This window comes from Mobula hypostoma (genome assembly GCF_963921235.1).
Source record: "Mobula hypostoma chromosome 16 unlocalized genomic scaffold, sMobHyp1.1 SUPER_16_unloc_1, whole genome shotgun sequence".
Classification (NCBI taxonomy): domain Eukaryota; kingdom Metazoa; phylum Chordata; class Chondrichthyes; order Myliobatiformes; family Myliobatidae; genus Mobula; species Mobula hypostoma.
The window spans coordinates 152,730-173,516 of NW_026948149.1; the positions used below are offsets into that span (position 1 = coordinate 152,730).

Here is a 20,787-nt window from a genome sequence, read left to right on the forward strand (position 1 = left end):
AAGGGATATTGGAAACTTGGTTTGGAAAAAGAGAGGGATCTTCAATAAATATAGGCAGCTTGGAGTTAATGAGGTGCTTGAGGAATATAAAGAATGTAAAAAGAATCTTAAGAAAGAAATTAGAAAAGCTAAAAGAAGATACGAGGCTGCTTTGGCAAGTAAGGTGAAAATGAATCCAAAGGGTTTCTACAGTTATGTTAGTGGCAAAAGGATAGTGAGGGATAAAATTGGTCCCTTGGAGAATCAGAGTGGATGGCTATGTGCGGAGCCAAAAGAGTTGGGGGAGATTTTGAACAATTTCTTTTCTTTTAGTATTCACTAAGGAGAAGGATATTGAATTGTGTAAGGTAAAGGAAACAAGAAGGGTAGTTATGGAAAGTATGACAATTAAAGAAGAGGAAGATGGATGATTTGTTTGTCTGTATTTTTGGTTTGTCTTTTTAGCTTATAGAAATTATATCCCAGTTTTGGAAATCCTTTTTGTATTTGAGAAATCATTTGTAATTTGGAAATTTTTGATGACAGAAAACCTCTTAGTTTTAAATGTGTTTTAAGAATTATATCTGGATAAACATGTGTCACTACAACTAAATGAACTGTGTTTAACTACTTTGTTAGCTGGAAGTTTCTTTTCCTTGGTAGAGAGTTGGTGTTCCACCTCTCAAATAGTGGGTGTTGGCAGCTAAACTCACCCAAGAGGATAAACCAGAAAGTGAACTAGTCTTTGAAGAGTATGTAGTTACAGTATAACCTTCCTTCAGTGAGCGTACCTGTAGCTATCTACATTCGATTGGTTTGAGTTTAGAATTTTGTGGTCAGAAAACCCAATATCATCCCCCATAGACATTGCGTTTGTTTGCAAAGATGTCCTTTTCACTTCAAGTTGATTATTGTTTGCCATTTATATCAAAAAGTGAAGACTGGCTTCTGTTTACAACAAAGAATATTGGTTAGCAGCTGGCAAAGAAGAAAGGCCTCCTGGCCTTGGACAGTGAATCTCCACCACACCATCCTCTTACTAAGCAAAGATTTCAAACCCAGTTTCTCCTTACAGAAATAGGTTTTGTGGTCAGACTCCACTTCAAAGCAGACTGTCAATTTTTCTGGTAGGTCACCAAGTACTAGAAGTGCTCTCCTGACCTGATACTCAAAGAACTCATTGAGTACTTCACAATGTAGGTGTTTCTGTGTGATTTTTTTCGTTAGAATATTTACTTCCTTGATTTCAGCTGAACACATTTATGAAATCTCAAGGGATTGTTACCATAAATGCGCAGTAATAATGCATCAATGCCCACATTATAAGTCCATATTAGTATATCTTCTAAGATTTTCTTCTTTACAAACTATTCTGCCTCTAGAGATGCTGTTTGTTTTGTACAAACCTCACTTCCTGTTCATAAACTGTTTTTACATCATTTCCCGAGAGAGTTAATTTGGATTTTGACTTGGAGCAAACACGGTAGAAAGACATCATCTCCATCCACTTTTTATTTGCCCTTGAGACACAATAGCTGTGAGACTTAAGCTTTCTTAATTCTGGTAAACACTTAGTGGATGGATTTTGAAAAGAAAGTATTATGTTTATCACTCATTGCCATTAAGCTGTCATTGTGCCACCAGTTCACTCTGCTGTAGAACATTGCACATGTATATTGCCTAGTTTAATATTGATTGTGAGAACATTCAATAATGTCAGTACATTCAGGTGCATGATGGTTCTGGATTGAATCTAGTACGTGTTTTACTGAACCTTCTACAGTTTCACAAAGTTTTCTCATTAAAAACCTTGAAGAAAATTTCCGGCTCAGGTGATTTTTGAGAAGGTGTTTAACTCCCTGCCTAGCTTTGTGCACAATGCACTGCAAGGGCAGTAAACAAATAGTTCTTGTCATTTCCTTGATGCAAGTTTGGATCAGTGTCTTTGCCACCATTAGTCCATCTGGTCAGCTGGCAATGTCGTTCAGTGAGCTGAAGGTTTGCATTGCTTTCAATTCTGTGTATGATATTCAGGTTTTCCAAGAATGAGTCTTGTAATGAAACATAGAAACATAGAAAATAGGTGCAGGAGTAGGCCATTCGGCCCTTCGAGCCTGCACCGCCATTTATTATGATCATGGCTGATCATCCAACTCAGAACCCCGCCCCAGCCTTCCCTCCATACCCCCTGCCCCCCGTAGCCACAAGGGCCATATCTAACTCCCTCTTAAATATAGCTAATGAACTGGCCTCAACAGTTTCCTGTGGCAGAGAATTCCACAGATTCACCACTCTCTGTGTGAAGAAGTTTTTCCTAATCTCGGTCCTAAAAGGCTTCCCCCTCTATCCTCAAACTGTGACCCCTCGTTCTGGACTTCCCCAACATCGGGAACAATCTTCCTGCATCTAGCCTGTCCAATCCCTTTAGGATCTTATACGTTTCAATCAGATCCCCCCTCAATCTTCTAAATTCCAACGAGTACAAGCCCAGTTCATCCAGTCTTTCTTCATATGAAAGTCCTGCCATCCCAGGAATCAATCTGGTGAACCTTCTTTGTACTCCCTCTATGGCAAGGATGCCTTTCCTCAGATTAGGGGACCAAAACTGCACACAATACTCCAGGTGTGGTCTCACCAAGGCCTTGTACAACTGCAGTAGTACCTCCCTGCTCCTGTACTCGAATCCTCTCGCTATAAATGCCAGCATACCATTCGCCTTTTTCACCGCCTGCTGTACCTGCATGCCCACTTTCAATGACTGGTGTATAATGACACCCAGGTCTCGTTGCACCTCCCCTTTTCCTAATCGGCCACCATTCAGATAATAATCTGTTTTCCTATTTTTGCCACCAAAGTGGATAACTTCACATTTATCCACATTAAATTGCATCTGCCATGAGTTTGCCCACTCACCCAACCTATCCAAGTCACCCTGCATCCTCTTAGCATCCTCCTCACTGCTAACACTGCCACCCAGCTTCGTGTCATCCGCAAACTTGGAGATGCTGCATTTAATTCCCTCATCCAAGTCATTAATATATATTGTAAACAACTGGGGTCCCAGCACTGAGCCTTGCGGTACCCCACTAGTCACCGCCTGCCATTCTGAAAAGGTCCCGTTTATTCCCACTCTTTGCTTTCTGTCTGCTAACCAATTCTCCACCCACACCAATACCTTACCCCCAATACCGTGTGCTTTAAGTTTGCACACTAATCTCCTGTGTGGGACCTTGTCAAAAGCCTTTTGAAAATCCAAATATACCACATCCACTAGTTCTCCCCTATCCACTCTACTAGTTACATCCTCAAAAAATTCTATGAGATTCGTCAGACATGATTTTCCTTTCACAAATCCATGCTGACTTTGTCCGATCTTTTCACCGCTTTCCAAATGTGCTGTTATCACATCCTTGATAACTGACTCCAGCAGTTTCCCCACCACCGACGTTAGGCTAACCGGTCTATAATTCCCCGGTTTCTCTCTCCCTCCTTTTTTAAAAAGTGGGGTTACATTAGCCACCCTCCAATCCTCAGGAACTAGTCCAGAATCTAACGAGTTTTGAAAAATTATCACTAATGCATCCACTATTTCTTGGGCTACTTCCTTAAGCACTCTGGGATGCAGACCATCTGGCCCTGGGGATTTATCTGCCTTCAATCCCTTCAATTTACCTAACACCACTTCCCTACTAACATGTTTTTCACTCAGTTCCTCCATCTCACTGGACCCTCTGTCCCTTACTATTTCTGGAAGATTATTTATGTCCTCCTTAGTGAAGACAGAACCAAAGTAATTATTCAATTGGTCTGCCATGTCCTTGCTCCCCGTAATCAATTCACCTGTTTCTGTCTGCAGGGGACCTACATTTGTCTTTACCAGTCTTTTCCTTTTTACATATCTATAAAAGCTTTTACAGTCCGTTTTTATGTTCCCTGCCAGTTTTCTCTCATAATCTTTTTTCCCCTTCCTAATTAAGCCCTTTGTCCTCCTCTGCTGAACTCTGAATTTCTCCCAGTCCTCAGGTGAGCCACTTTCTCTGGCTAATTTGTATGCTACTTCTTTGGAATTTACTGATTGTGTATTGCTGTCTTTTTTTTAAACCTGATCTCATTTTAGTTATAGAAAATTCTATTCATCAGTTACATGATTTCAGTATATAATAATAATATACATAGAAGCTGAAACATTTGCAGATGTAAGGAAGAGTCCAGTACTGCTGTTGAGGATTCTGTCTGTACTTTTAATTTTGGAGGCCTGGAAAAAGATATCAGTTGGTTCTCTCCCTCCAATGGGAGTGAACATCCATTGACATTCTGTTACCAGACATACCATCTGCATAAGTTTCTTCGTATTTTGGTGATGCAGGACTCTGGGTTTATAAAGGTCTTCCCCCTTTACTTTGTTAAGGATTGGACCTGACTGAGGAGAACTGAGATACCATCCCAACTTTTGTGTTTACCCAGAAAACTTTAATTGAGCAAGGGCTACTCAGTCTGTTTTGCAAGTCCAAGGGATTTTGTCATCAATTATACAAATTTTTCTGGTAACATTAAATATGACACAAATAGCAATATTGGTAGGCCTCCTGGCCCTACTTGTTGCATTGAAGGAGAATAGTAAGCTAGACAGAATATAATAAGCTAGACAGTTAAAAAAAAAGTCAAGTGTGTAAACCATGATGGTATAATGCCATCATTAAGAGCAGGGGTCCCCAACCTTTTTTGCATCGTGGACCAGTTTAATATTGACATTATTCTTGTGGGCCGACTGGGGGAGGGGCGGGGGGAGGTGTTAATCACGACCGGAATATAGGTGATAAGTCACTTATCAATGGCTAATACACTAAATTTCGTTTCTAAAGGGGTTTATCTAATGAATTTAATATTAAACACACAGCGCATATTTTCCTTGCATGAATATAGTGATAAGTCAATTATAACAGTGGTCCCAAACCTCTGGGCCGCGGGCCGATACATTGCTGTGAAGAATGCAGGGGTACAGCAGTAGTCCGAATGTACCTAGCACACCTTTAAGAAAAAAGCCAAAATAAATAAGCTAATTAATTAGGGTCGGCAATTGCCTCTGATCTGGGCCGACAATTACGTGACGGGTGGCATCTAATTAATTAGCTTGTTTATTGCGGCTTTTTTTCTTAAAGATGTGCTGGGTGCATTCTGACCACCGCTGTACCACTGCATTCTTCGCAGCCCAGAGGTTGGGGACCACTGAATTATAAGTCACTTATAAGTCAATAGCATCATAACATTTTAAGTAACGTTTGGATATTAAACACACAGCACATATTTTCCTGGTATGAACATATAAAATCATTGCAACACACCAATATCGCTGAATCAATGGGAGCCCTGGGCTTGTTTTCCTGCAACAAGACGGTCCCATCGAGGGGTGATGGGAGACATCGATACTCGAAGGGGGTTCCTTATGTCCAGTCTATTCCGCAATTTAGTTTTCGTTGCATTCACTGCAGAAAACTCTGCTTTGCAGCGATATGATGTTGGAGATGAAAACAACATTTTCAGTGCTTTCGTGGCTATCTCAGGATATTCAGCCTTGACTTTGATCCAGAATGCCGGCAGAGATGTTATGTCAAACATACTTTTCAACCCGTCGTCATTTGCAAGCTGAAGTTGATCTTCTTCCCGTGCTGACGTGGAAGATTCACCAGGGACATTCACAAATGGGTCACAGACCCATTCCTTTGCACATCTTGGGTCAATGATGACCTCGTGCGCCTAATGACCTCGTGTGCGTTAAAGTTCAACAGTGGGCGTGACAGGGAATGAGGAAAGGTGCAGCTGACTCGTATCGTTCATATAGCCAAATCATATCGTTTCCTCGTGGCTCGCGGCCCGGTCGCACATGCTTCGCGGCTGGTGGTTGGGGACTGCTGATTAAGAGTGAACAACACATTTACAAAATTCATTACATAAAGTCTTAAGAACTATATTATATAAAAAGGTATTCATGTTAGAAAGTAATTATGTAATATCCAAATAGGTGAGCGAAAAATATTTGTTGACTCATCTTTCCGTGGGATGTGTTATTAGAACAATTACCTGTCACACCCCAACCCCCCTCAAGATGTGGTAAGAAACATGATTACCCGTATGTAATGTTAGTGATCAGGACTGGGAAAAGAATAATGCAATTAGGGTGGACTCTGCTCTCCTCTCTTCTAGGGTCAACGATGAACTAGAGGGATGGGGAACAGGCAAAGTGGACACATACGAGATATAGGTTAGGTGTTGGAGTTAGTCAAGTGGAGTCATTATACGAAAGGCAGAGGTCACCATACTAGGCTTCAACATTCAACAGAAGCAGCTGTGGAAGGTAAATTAGCAACAGCTGGACAGTTTAGGTATTGTTTCAGCTAGAGCTTGAAAGCAGTCAGCGGCTTGGCATCGACCTGCAAAGGAAACTTGTGAAAGGAGGTGCCTCGCTGATCTGATTGTTACTCTTGTACTGTATTGAGAAATACTCCTTTGATTGGACTGAGTTTATTCTAGCCATTGTTGACAAATATTAAGTCCTGGAACATTCTTTGTTGCAAATATTACAAATCGTTCTTTAAAACTGGTGTTATTGTCTGGAGATATGCAATATAGATTGACTAAACAAATTACTCCCGAGTCATTTCCTTTACAAACCTTAAACAGTGAGTTATCCTTGGATAACAGTACGTCTGAACAGGTTTTGTCATCAGAAATTTCTACCTTCCAAGTAAACCAGAAGATCACATCAACGCTACAATCAGCATGAGCACTGTCACCCACGGCTGTATCGGCAGCTTTACTCTATCATCCTTGAATATATTATGAGAATTGCTAAGAGCCAATTTTTTTCCACCTGTTGATGATAATACCGTGCGACTGAGTACAGAGCAATAACTGCAGGCTTCTCTGTGCATGTAACATTGTCCATTTCAGGGGTATGTCATTTGTGTATCTTCCCACCTCAGCTTCCCACATGAAACCAGATCCAGAGCTTTGCTGGAAATTCTAAACCACGAGTGGGACCGGGCAATAATAACATAACAGTCTCTTTACTGCTCTTCACATGCAGAGGGATCCATGGCATGGCATTCTACTTCTCCAGAGAAAACAATCCAGTTTGTCCAAGCTCTCCTCTAATTAGACGCCCTCTAAATGAAGCAGCAGCTTGCTAAACCCTCTCCAAAGCCTCCACAACTTTCCTATAAATGGGGCGATCAGAAATGACTGCAGTGCTCAAGGTGTGTCCTCACCAGAGTTTCATAATAGCCATTAGTGAATGATTTTCATGGGTACCCTGCTACCACCAAGGCCAGCAAGCTCTTTCCTGTACTCTTTACTGTCTACCTGTGCTGTGCTTTACTGCATGCTTTTTATATTTTCTCAGCATATTTATAGTAGAATATTTTGGTTTACATGCAGTGTGTGATATATGTTGTGTGGGTGCACTGTGGTCTGCAGCAAGGTTGTTTCTTTTGGTTGTTCAGTTCAATAAACTTGAACTTGAATTTGATAAAGTTGTAACATAACTTACAGACACTTGATCTCAGCTTACAGATATTTGGAAGGTGTTCTGAGAGATCAGATATTTGGAAGGTGTTCTGAGAGATTGGATATACAAGTACAGGTTTCCCCCGCCATCTGAAGGTAGAGCGTTCCTATGAAACGGTTCATAAGCCAAAATGTCATTAAAGTGAAGAAACAATTACCATTTATTTATATGGGAAAATTTTGTGAGCGTTCGCAGACCTAAAAATAACCTACCAAATCATGCTAAATAACACATAAAGCCTAAAATAACAGTAACATATAGTAAAAGCAGGAATGATATGATAAATACACAGCCTATATAAAGTAGAAATACTTTTCCACAATCATTACTGCACTGTTTTCCGTAGCAAAAATCTCACACAAGCGCCGTCGGCAGAAAATCTCACGCAAGCGCCGTCGGCAGAAAATCTCACGCAAGCGCTGTTGGCAAAAACACTCCCTCCAGTAACCTTTAAGCTATGAAGCTGCCAAATCATACCAAATAACACGTAAAGATGCACAGGCTATATAAAGTAGAAATAATGTATGCACAGTGTAGTATCACTTACTGGAATCGGTACAGCGCCGAGCACACTGATGATGGTGTGTTAGGCTGAGTCGTCGCAGGTTGGGGTGGTGCGGTGGCCCCCACCCTCCGGGACACAAACCGATACTGATCCACGAAGCATGCAGGGGTCCAGCGGTAGCCGGGAGGCACACAGCACATCGTTAAGAAAAAAGCCGAAATAAACAAGCTAATTAATTAGGTGCTGCCCAGCACGTAAATGTCGGCCCAGATCAGTGCTGATTTCCGATTGCGTCGTCTCTGATCTGGGCCGACAATTACGTGTAGGCATCACCTAATTAATTAGCATGTTTATTTCGGCTTTTTTCTTAAAGATGTGCTGTGTGCCTCCCGGCTACCATTGCATTCTCCGCGAATCAGTATCTGTCTGTGGCCTGGGGGTTGGGGTGGTGGGACACTGGTGTGTCATCTCATTGTCGTCTGTTTCCGTTAGAGCAGGCAGCTCATCTTCTATCTCTGCCCGCCTCGACGTCGAATGTTGAGGTTCGTCGTCTGCTGTGGCTGATGTGGAAGGCTTGCTTGACTGCTGAGCCTCGCGCATTTTTCTATCACACAGTTCTTTGTAAGGACTCAAACCATCTTGCAAATATCCCCTAAACTGATGTACCCTTTCAAAATTAAAGTCATACTTTATCATTGCAGTGAAAATCTCACGCAGTTGCTTCAGGTTCAGTTCGCTACTGCGTTCGGTTTCGATTGTGATCTTTTTTTCTTCCAATTGCATCAGCTCTTCATCTATCAGATCTTGGTCACGGGATGCCAAAACCTCTTCAACATCATCTTCGTCAGCTTCCACAAGCCAAACTCACTTTGTCCTTATTTTGTTCACCACGATCGAAACGCTTAATTATGTCTAATTTTATGCTAAGTGTAACACCCTTACGAGCTCTTTCAGGCTTTTCCGATACCTTAGAACTCATCTTGCAAATGACTGCTCACAGGCATGTGTTTAAGCAATGCCGGCTAGAATGCCGTTCCGAATCCGGGGGAGAGCGGCTGCTTGGGGCGTGCGCTGCCTTTTATCGCGCACTGATTTTTTTGCGCGTTGATTTTTTTTTGTAACAGTGAAAATACCTTCTGAAAGCGAAAACAGGGTACTAATGTAGGTCTTTCGTAACAGTGAGGTTTCATAAAGCGAACGTTCGAAAAGGGGGGGACACCTGTATTTGGACAGCCAAGGGCTGATTAAGGAAAGTCAGCATGGCTTTGTGCGTAGTAGATCATGTTTAACGAATCTTGTAGAGTTTTTTGAGGAGGTTACCAAGAAAGTAGATGAAGGAAAGGCTGTGTATATTGTCTACATCAGCGGTCCCCAACCACCGGGCCGCGAGAACATGCGCTACCGGGCCGCGAGGAAACGATATGATTTGGCGATAGGAGTCAGCTGCACCTTTCCTCATTCCCTGTCACGCCCACTGATCAGCCACTACGCATGCGAGGTCATGACCTGCGCGTCATCCGTGTCAGGGCGGGAAGGCGATCAACTCCTCGAGTTTGTAAATGACAACGGGCTGAAAAGTATGTTTGACATAATATCTCTGTCGGCATTTTGGATCAAAGTCAAGGCTAAATATCCTGAGATAGCCACGAAAGCACTGAAAACGTTGCTTTCATTTCCAACATTTTTCTGCAAAGCGAAGTTTTCTGCAATGAATGCAACGAAAACTAAATTGCAGAATAGACTGGACATAAGGAACCCCCTTCGAGTATCGATGTCTCCCATCACCCCTCAATGGGACCGTGTTGTTGCAGGGAAACAAGCCCAGGGCTCCCACTGATTCAGCAATATTGGTGTGTTGTAATGATTTTATATGTTCATACGGGGAAAATATGTGCTGTGCGTTTAATATCCAAATGTTACTTAAAATGTTATGATGCTATTGACTGATAAGTGATTTATATAACCATATAACAATTACAGCACGGAAACAGGCGATCTCGGCCCTTCTAGTCCGTGCCGAACACTACTCTCACCTAGTCCCACCAACCTGCACTCAGCCCATAACCCTCCATTCCTTTCCTGTCCATATACCTGTCCAATTTTTCTTTAAATGATAATATCGAACCTGCTTCTGCCACTTCTACTGGAAGTTCGTTCAACACTTACTTCAAGCTCCTCTGATAATTGACTTATCACTGTATCCATGCGAGGAAAATATGCGCTGTGTGTTTAATATTAAATTCGTTAGATAAACCCTTTTAGAAACGAAATTGAGCGTATTACCCACTTATCACCTATATTCCAGTAGTGATTAACACCCCCCCCACGAACAGAATCGCCAAAAAGGATTTGCTGGAGGGTGGGGGGGTGGGCGGGGCAGGAATCAGCAGCTCACGACGTGCATGCGCACTGGTGCCCGTGCAAGGCTTCATGGCCATTGTAGTCTTTCTGGATAAACAACGCATTTGACTGCTACTCTTGTCCATTGGCAACCCTACCCCCCCACCCCCGGTCGGCCGGTCCGCAAGAATATTGTGAATATTAAACCGGTCCGCAATGCAAAAAAAGTTGGGGACCCCTGGTCTACATCGACTTTAGTAAGGCCTTTGACAAGGTCCCACATGGGAGATTAGTTCAGAAGGTTCGGGCACTAGGTATCCATGGAGAGGTTGTAAACTGGATTTGAAATTAGCTGTGTGGGAGAAGACAGAGAGTGGTAGTGGGTCAGACTGGAGGCCTGTGACTAGTGTTGTGCCTCAAGGATCTGTGCTGGGACCATTGTTGTTTGTTGTCTATATCAATGATCTAGATAATAATATGGTAAATTGGATCAGCAAGTTTGCTGATGACACTAAGATTAGAGGCATTATGGATAGCAAGGAAGGCTTTCAAAGCTTGCAGAGGGACCTGGACCAACTGGAAGAATGGCAGATGGAATTTAATGCAGACAAGTGTGAGGTGTTGCATTTTGGAAGGACAAATCAAGGTTGGACATACACAGTAAATGGTAGGGCACTGAGGAGTGCAGAGGAACAAAGAGATCTGGGAGTTCAGTTCTGGGAGTTCATAATTCCCTGAAAGTGGCATCACAGGTAGACAGCGTTGTAAAGAAGGCTTTTGGCATCCTGGTATTCATAAATCAAAGTATTGAGTATAGGAGTTGGGATGTTATGGGGAGGTTGTATAAGACATTGGTGAGGCCAAATTTGGAGTATTGTGTACTATATAGTCACCTAACTATAGGAAGGATATCGCAAACACGAGGAAATCTGCAGATGCTGGAATTTCAGGCAACACACCCCATGATCCTCTCATATCCCTTTTGCCAATCAACTGTCCAGCCTCTTGGCTCCATCCCTCCCCCTCCTGTCTTCTCTTATCATTTTGGATCTCCTTCTCCCCCTCCCACTTTCAAATCTCTTACTAGCTCTTCTTTCAGTTAGTCCTGACGAAGGGTCTCGGCCCAAAACATCGATTGTACCTCTTCCTAGAGATGCTGCCTGGCCTGCTGCCTTCACCAGCAACTTTTACGTGTTTTGATAGGAAGGATATCAGTAAGATTGAAAGAGTGCAGGGAAGATTTACTAAGATATTGCCGGGTCTTCAAGAGTTGAGTTACAGGGAAAGATTGAAGAGGTTAGGACTTTATTCCTTGGAGCGTAGAAGAATGAGGGGAGATTCGATAGAGGTTTACAAAATTATGAGGGGTATAGACAGAGTAAATGTGAATAGCTCTTTCCACTTAGATTAGGAGAGATAAATACGAGAGGACATGGCTTTAGGGTGAAAGGCTAAAGGTTTAGGGGGAACATTACTTCTTCACTCAGAGAGTGGTGTGAGTGTGGAACGAGCTGCCATCTGACGTGGTAAATGTGGGCTCACTCTTAAGTTTTAAGAATAAATTGGATAGGTACATGGATGGAAGAGATCTGGAGGGTTATGGACTGATGCAGGTCAATGGGACTAGGGGAATAATGTTTTGGCACAGACTAGAAAGGCCGAATGGCTTGTTTTCTGTGCTGCAGTGTTCTATGGTTCAATACCTCAGCTATTAAAGCCAAGCCTGCCATAAGCCTTCTTACCTCCAAGTTGTGCAGATACTTTCAGGGAGCTATACAAAAAGAACTCAACATCTCTCTGTGCATCAACACTGTTAAGGGTCATGACATCAACGGTTTAGAAGCTTTTACAATTGATCCCCCATGGTGCAGTATCTCACACTGCCTAGAATGTATGCATCTTTGTATCCCTTACTAACATATTTTCATCCCGGCCATTCATATATAACAAACCCAGAGGTCCCATTATGGATTCCTATAGAATACCACTGGTCATGGACCTCTAGGCAGAATAAGTTCCAATGACCACTACCTCTGTCTTTGTGGGCAAGCTCTTTCCAAATCCAAAATGGCCATGCACCTTAATCTTCTGGATAAGCTTACCGCGTTGGATCTTGTCAAATGTTGAAATCTATACAAATAATATCCAAAGCGCTACTCTCGTCATCACCTCCACAAAAAAACTCAAAACATGACTTACCCTGCACAAAAGCCATTCTGACTGTCCTTAATTAAGCTACGGCTGTCCAAACACCCAAATTGGATCCCAAACAATCCTTTCCAATTGCTTCTCTCCCACTCACATGAGACTTACTGCTCTATTGTTACCTAGATTATACCTTCTTAAACAATGGAACAATGTTAGCAGTCATCCAGGACCTCAACTGCAGCTAGACAGCACACGAAGGTCATGGTCAAAGCTCCGACAATCTCATCTCTTGACTCTTTCAATAACCTGGCTTATATCCTGGCGACATCCGTCTTAATATCTTACAACCGACCCAGCACATTCTCTTTCTTAATCTCCAATGTCATAACATATTAGCACAAGCCACATGAAGAATTGGAGGCTGAGAGGTGACCTTTATAGCCATATATAAAACTCGAAGAAACATAGTTAAAATGACTGTCCACTGTGGGGAATATCTGGAATGCACTACCGGAGGAAGGTACAATTATACCTGTCTAAAGACAATTGGACAGGTACATGGTTGGGAAAGATGTTGAAGGCCAAATGTGAGCAAATGGGACCAGCTCAGGAAGTCACCTTGGTCCGGATGGACAAAGTTCAAAATTCAAAGACTGCATACCACATACAATTCGAAGAAAGAAGTCTGAGAATCGGAGCGGGAGTGCGGAGGAAGCCATTTTTGAATTTTCCGGTTTTTTTTCCATCAGCGTTCAGAGAGGCAGGACTGCGCAGGCGTGTGACGTCGGGCAGTGAAGTGCGGAAGATTTAAAAGGAACACAGCCTCATACAGCCGGCAGCGTAGTTTGCGGGTGGCAGAGTGTGCCGGGAGCAGAGTGAAGGCTTAAGGGCTTCGGCTCAACGAGCTTAGGCGGAAACGGGCGAGGCAAGGAAGGTTTGGTATTCATTCTTTGTTGTTATTTGAGGAGAGGGGCAGTATGAGTGTGAGGGCAGTTTGTTGTTCTTGGTGCCGGATGTGGGAGGTCGTGGAGTCTCCAAGCCTCCCAGACGTCCACATCTGCGCCAGGTGCGCCAAGATGCAGCTCCTAAGGGACCACGTTAGGGAACTGGAGCTGCAGCTCGATGACCTTCGTCTGGTCAGGGAGAGTGAGGAGTTGATAGAGAGGAGTTACAGGCAGGTGATCACACCGGGGCTACGGGAGGCAGACAAGTGGGTCACGGTTAGGAGGGGGAAGGGGAAGAATCAGGTAATAGAGAGTACCCCGGTGGCTGTGCTGGTGGGGTAGCATTGCTGGTTAGAGAGGAGATTAACGCAATAGAAAGGAAGGACATTAGCCAGGAGGATGTGGAATCGATATGGGTAGAGCTGCATAACACTAAGGGGCAGAAAACGCTGGTGAGAGTTGTGTACAGGCCACCTAACAGTAGTAGTGAGGTTGGAGATGGTATTAAACAGGAAATTAGAAATGTGTGCAATAAAGGAACAGCAGTCATAATGGGTGACTTCAATCTACATATAGATTGGGTGAACCAAATTGGTAAGGGTGCTGAGGAAGAGGATTTCTTGGAATGTATGCGGGATGGTTTTTTGAACCAATATGTCGAGGAACCAACTAGAGAGCAGGCTATTCTAGACTGGGTATTGAGCAATGAGGAAGGGTTAATTAGCAATCATGTCGTGAGAGGCCCCTTGGGTAAGAGTGACCATAATATGGTGGAATTCTTTACTAAGATGGAGAGTGACATAATTAATTCAGAAACAAAGGTTCTGAACTTAAAGAAGGGTAACTTTGAAGGTATGAAACGTGAATTAGCTAAGATAGACTGGCAAATGACACTTAAAGGATTGACGGTGGATATGCAACGGCAAGCATTTAAAGATCGCATGGATGAACTACAACAATTGTTCATCCCAGTTTGGCAAAAGAATAAATCAAGGAAGGTAGTGCACCCGTGGCTGACAAGGGAAATTAGGGATAGTATCAATTCCAAAGAAGAAGCATACAAATTTGCCAGAGAAAGTGGCTCACCTGAGGACTGGGAGAAATTCAGAGTCCAGCAGAGGAGGACAAAGGGCTTAATTAGGAAGGGGAAAAAAGATTATGAGAGAAAACTGGCAGGGAACATAAAAACTGACTGTAAAAGCTTTTATAGATATGTGAAAAGAAAAAGATTGGTTAAGACAAATGTAGGTTCCCTACATACAGAAACATGTGAATTGATTATGGGGAGCAAGGACATGGCAGACCAATTAAATAATTACTTTGGTTCTGTCCTCACTAAGGAGGACATAAATAATCTTCCAGAAATAGTAGGGGACAGAGGGTCCAGTGAGATGGAGGGACTGAGGGAAATACATGTTAGTAGGGAAGTGGTGTTAGGTACCTTGAAGGAATTAAAGGCAAATAAATCCCCAGGGCTAGATGGTCTGCATCCCAGAGTGCTTAAGGAAGTAGCCCAAGAAATAGTGGATGCATTAGTGATAATTTTTCAAAACTCTTTAGATTCTGGACTAGTTCCTGAGGATTGGAGGGTGGCTAATGTAACCCCATTTTTTAAAAAAGGAGGGAGAGAGAAACCGGGGAATTATAGACCAGTTAGCCTGACATCGGTGATGGGGAAAATGCTGGAGTCAGTTATCAAGGATGTGATAACAGCACATTTGGAAAGCGGTGAAATCATCGGACAAAGTCAGCATGGATCTGTGAAAGGAAAATCATGTCTGACGAATCTCATAGAATTTTTTGAGGATGTATCTAGTAGAGTGGATAGGGGAGAACCAGTGGATGTGGTATATTTGGATTTTCAAAAGGCTTTTGACAAGGTCCCACACAGGAGATTAGTGTGCAAACTTAAAGCACATAGTATTGGGGGTAAGGTATTGGTGTGGGTGGAGAATTGGTTAGCAGACAGGAAGCAAAGAGTGGGAATAAACGGGACCTTTTCAGAATGGCAGGCAGCGACTAGTGGGGTATCGCAAGGCTCAGTGCTGGGACCCCAGTTGTTTACAGTATATATTAATGATTTAGATGTGGAAATTAAATGCAGCATCTCCAAGTTTGCGGATGACACGAAGCTGGGCGGCAGTGTTAGCTGTGAGGAGGATGCTAAGAGGATGCAGGGTGACTTGGATAGGTTAGGTGAGTGGGCAAATTCATGGCAGATGCAATTTAATGTGGATAAATGTGAGGTTATCCACTTTGGTGGCAAAAACAGGAAAACAGATTATTATCTGAATGGTGGCCGATTAGGAAAAGGGGAGGTGCAACGAGACCTGGGTGTCATTATACACCAGTCATTGAAAGTGGAAATGCAGGTACAGCAGGCGGTGAAAAAGACGAATGGTATGCTGGCATTCATAGCGAGAGGATTCGAGTACAGGAGCAGGGAGGTACTACTGCAGTTGTACAAGGCCTTGGTGAGACCACACCTGGAGTATTGTGTGCAGTTTTGGTCCCCTAATCTGAGGAAAGACATTCTTCCATAGAGGGAGTACAAAGAATGTTCACCAGATTGATTCCTGGGATTGCAGGACTTTTATATGATGAAAGACTGGATCGACTAGGCTTATACTCTCTGGAATTTAGAAGATTGAGGGGAGATCTTATTGAGACATATAAAATCCTAAAGGGATTGGACAGGCTAGATGCAGGAAGATGGTTCCCGATGTTGGGGAAGTCCAGAACGAGGGGTCACCGAGATGAGGAAAAACTTCTTCACACAGAGAGTGGTGAATCTGTGGAATTCTCTGCCACAGGAAACAGTTGAGGCCAGTTCGTTGGCTATATTTAAGAGGGAGTTAGGTATGGCCCTTGTAGCTATATGGATCAGGGAGTATGGAGGGAAGGCTGGTACAGGGTTCTGAGTTGGATGATCAGCCATGATCATACTGAATGGCGCTGCAGGCTCGAAGGGCCGAATGGCCTACTCCTGCACCTATTTTCTATGTTTCTATGATAACCCTGAGATTCATTTTCTTGCAGACACCCACAGGAGAACAAATAAATACAATCGAATCCACAAAAAAATATACAAACCAAAGACTGACAAACAACCAATGTGCAAAAGAGGACAAATTGTGCAAAATAATACATGGAACATGAGCTGCAAAATCCCTGAAACTGAGTGCACAGTCAAGTCAGTTCAGCACTGAGGTGAGTGAAGCCAGATAGCTGCAGGGTAACAATTACTCCTGTAACCTGGCAGCATGGGACCCAGAGACTCTTGCACCTCCTGCCCAAAGGTAGTAGTGAGAAGAGAGGGAAACAAATCAAAAGCAGGCGGACGCAATGGGATCTTGGCCGGCACGGAATAGTGGGTCAGAACACTCAATGGGGTTCAGTAGGGGATCTTGGCTGGCATGGAACAGTGGGTCAGAACGCCCATTGGGGTTCAGTAGGGGATCTTGGCTGGCGCTGAATAGTGGGTCAGAATGCCCATTCGTTTTCTGCCCTTTGGCCATGATACTTTCATCCGGCTTAAAGTCCACCCTGGCTGTCTCTTTCTCCCTCTCTTCCAGTGATGGCTGACCTTTATCCGTTTCAAGGTGCCATAGCTGTATTTCTGAGAATTCAAAATTACATTTCTTAAATGGAAATTACAGGCTGCTGATTGGAAATTGGGCCAAAGGACCTGTTTCTGTATTGTAGAACATAGAACATAGAACAGAGGATAGTACAGCACAGTCCAGGCCCTTCGGCCCACAATGTTGTGCCAACCCTCAAACCCTGCCTCCCATATAAGCCCCCACCTTAAATTCCTCCATATACCTGTCTAGTAGTCTCTTAACCTTCATAAGTGTATCTGCCTCCACCACTGACTCAGGCAGTGTATTCCACGCACCAACCACTCTCTGAGTAAAAAGCCTTCCTCTAATATCCCCCTTGAACTTCCCAGCCCTTACCTTAAAGCCATGTCCTCTTGTATTGAGCAGTGGTGCCCTGGGGAAGAGGCACTGGCTATCCACTCTATCTATTCCTCTTATTATCTTGTACACCTCTATCATGTCTCCTCTCATCCTCCTCTCCAAAGCCCTAGCTCCCTTAATCTCTGATCATAATTCATACTCTCTAAACCAGGCAGCATCCTGGTAAATCTCCTCTGTACCCTTTCCAATGCTTCCACATCCTTCCTATAGTGAGGCAACCAGAACTGGACACAGTACTCCAAGTGTGGCCTAACCAGAGTTTTATAGAGCTGCATCATTACATCATGACTCTTAAACTCTGTCCCTCAACTTATGAAAGCTAACACCCCATAAGCTTTCTTAACTACCCTATCCACCTGTGAGGCAACTTTCAGGGATCTGTGGACATGTACCCCCAGATCCCTCTGCTCCTCCACACTACCAAGTATCCTGCCATTCACTTTGTACTCTGCCTTGGAGTTTGTCCTTCCAAAGTGTACCACCTCACACTTCTCCGGGTTGAACTCCATCTGACCCTTCTCAGCCCACTTCTGCATCCTATCCTATATTGTGTAACTCTATGACTATAAAAGCAGCCAAGAAATATCCTTGGGAAGAGTATGATCAAGGAGAATCACAAGGTATTCCAATTCGCAAAGGAATTTATAATGTTAGGATAAACCGTTTCCAGCAGACCCAATTATTACTGTGATTACACCACAGCCAAAGGGATCCTGAACTGACGTGGAAAACTTCACTCACCTCAACCTCCCCACGGATTCATTGCCAAGGACTCTACAACACATGCTCTCAGTATTATTTGTTTTCATTTGCACAATTTGTCTTTTACACATTGGTTGTTTTCTGCTATGTATTTCTTAAATTCTACTGTACTACTTTATTTGCCAGTAATTGCTTGCAAGCAAATGAATTTCAAGGTTCTGTATGGCGACAGTAACATTCTTTGGTAATAAATTTACTTTGACTCCCAGTTGAATTTCAAGAAATCCATTAAGAAAGGATGAAGGGAAAACAAAATTGTGCAGCAAGTTACATTGATTAGGAATGCACTACCTAAAATTATTCATGTGATTCAATAGATTTCAAAAGTTATTTATATAAATATGTGGACTTTGAGCATTTGCAAGGCTATAGGATTAATCAGATAACGTTTCTGAAGAATTATGATCACACAATTGGGCCAAGTCCACACATGCTGGGTCTTACTCTGCTGCAATAAATACAAGTGAGATTTAAATTGGAGAGTATTAATGAATACTCTGCTTAAGTAAGATTTTTATGCAGAGAGTGGTAAGTGTGTGGAATGGGCTGCTGGCGGTGGTGGAGGCAGATATGATAGGGTCGTTTAAGAGACTCCTGGACAGGTACATGGAGGTTAGAAAAATAGAGGGCTATGGGTAACCTTTGGTAATTTCTAAGGTAAGGACATCTTTGGCACAGCTTTGTGGGCTGAAGGGCCTGTATTGTGCTGTAGGTTTTCTATGATTCTATGAAAGGACCTTACTGATGAGATCAGCATAGAACATGCTATTGTGCTAGAAGAAGCTGAGGTTAAGAAAGGGGATGTGCTGGAACTTTTGTAAATATCAGGATAGCTAAGTCTCTGGGGCTGGATAGGTTACATCCCAGTATACATACCCTGTAAATGCCTGCAAGAAAATTAATTCTCAAGGTAGTATATGGTAGTATATTGTACTTTGATAATAAATTTACTTTGACTTCGACTTGAATTTCAAGAAAATGATTAAGGATCAAAGGATCAGAATTGTGCAACAAATTACAATGATTTGAAATGCACTACCTAACAATATGATTAACATGATTCAATTAATTTTAATAGGGAATGATATATAAATCCGAACAACACACACAAAATGCTGGAGGAATTCAGCAGGCCAGGCAACATCTGTGGAAAAGAGTACAGTCGATATTTCAGGCCAAAATCCTTTGGCAGGACTGGAGAAAAAAAGCTGAGGAGTAGAGTTAAAAGGTGAGAGGAGGGGAAGAGAGAAACACCAGGCAATAGGTGAAACTTGGAGGGGGAGGAATGAAGTTAAGAGCTGGGAAGATGATAGGTGAAAGAGACAGAAGGCCATGGAAGAAAGAAAAGGGGGGAGGAGCAGCAGAGGGAGGCGATGGGTGGGCAAGGAGATAACATGGGAGAAGGACAAGAGGATGGGAAATAGTAAAGGAGGAGGGGGAAGTGGGAGGCATTACTGGAAGCTCAAAAAACTGATGCCCATTCCAATCAGGTTGGAGGCTACCCAAAGGGAATGTAAGATGTTGTTCCTCCAGCCTGAGTGGAGGAGGCCATGGATAAACATATTGGAATGGGAATGGGAAGTGGAATTAAAATGGGTGGCTTTTAAACCTTTCAAATCTACTCCTCAGGTTTTTTTCTCCAGTCCAAAACATCGACTGTACTCTTTTCCATAGTTCCTCCAGCATTTTGTGTGTTGCTTGGATTTCCAGCATCTGCAGATTTTCTCTTGTATATAAATGTGTGAACACTGAGAATATGCAAGGCTCTTGGACTGATCAGTTGAGAAACATTAGGATAGATGACCAGATGGGTTATGTGCCTCAGGTTACCATGAGAAGTGAGGGAAGAGATCGCTACATCACTGAAGATGATCTTTATGTCTTCCCTGACCAAAGCAAAAGTTCCAGAAGGTTGGAAGATGGTAAACGTCCTTTGTTCAATAAAGATAGTATTGATACTCCTGGAAGTTACAGACCAGTGGGGCTTACATCAGTGGTCGGCAAACTATTGGAGAAGATTCTTAGAGAGAGGATTTACAAGAATTTGGAGAAACATAGTCTGTATAGGTATAGTCAGCTTAGCTTTGTGGGGGCAGGTTATACCTCACAAGCCTGATTGAATTCTTTGAAGAAGTGACAAAATAAATTGATGAAGATAGAGCAGTGGATATGGGTTTTAGTAAAGCATTCAGCAAAGTTCCCCCGAGTAGGTTCACTCAGAAAGTCAAGGGGCACGAAATCCAGGGGAATGTGGCTGCATGGATTTGGAATTGCAGAGGGTGGTGGCAGATGGAGTGTATTCTGCCTGGAGGTCTGAAATTAGTTGTGTTACACAGGGATGTCTTCTTGTAGCCCGCTCTTTGTGATTTTTATAAAATGACTTAGGCAAGTGGAAAAGTGATCTAGTAAGTCTGCAGATGACATGAAGGTTGCTGGTGTGGACAGTGAGGAAGGTTGTCAACAGGACACTGACAGGATTCAGACTGTGCTAAGAAGTGGCAGAAGGAGTTCAGTCTGGAAAAGTGTGAAGTGATACACTTTGGAAGGTTGAACTTGAAGGCA

At 43.0% G+C, this 20,787-nt stretch overlaps 1 protein-coding gene across 6 annotated transcripts in view; it reads left to right on the forward strand.

Moving 5' to 3' along the window:
- Positions 1–20,787, forward strand: part of LOC134341292 (tetratricopeptide repeat protein 39B-like) — a 217,314-nt gene that overhangs the window by 79,978 nt on the left and 116,549 nt on the right. The window contains exon 1 of one of the 6 annotated variants that reach the window (XM_063039169.1): positions 19,350–19,453. The exons of 3 other annotated variants lie outside the window; for them this stretch is intronic. The gene's annotated coding sequence lies outside the window, so the exon portion shown is untranslated. Of the gene's footprint in view, positions 1–19,349; positions 19,454–20,787 lie in introns of those variants that run through there. 2 more of the 6 variants (XM_063039164.1, XM_063039167.1) reach the window with 2 other exon arrangements.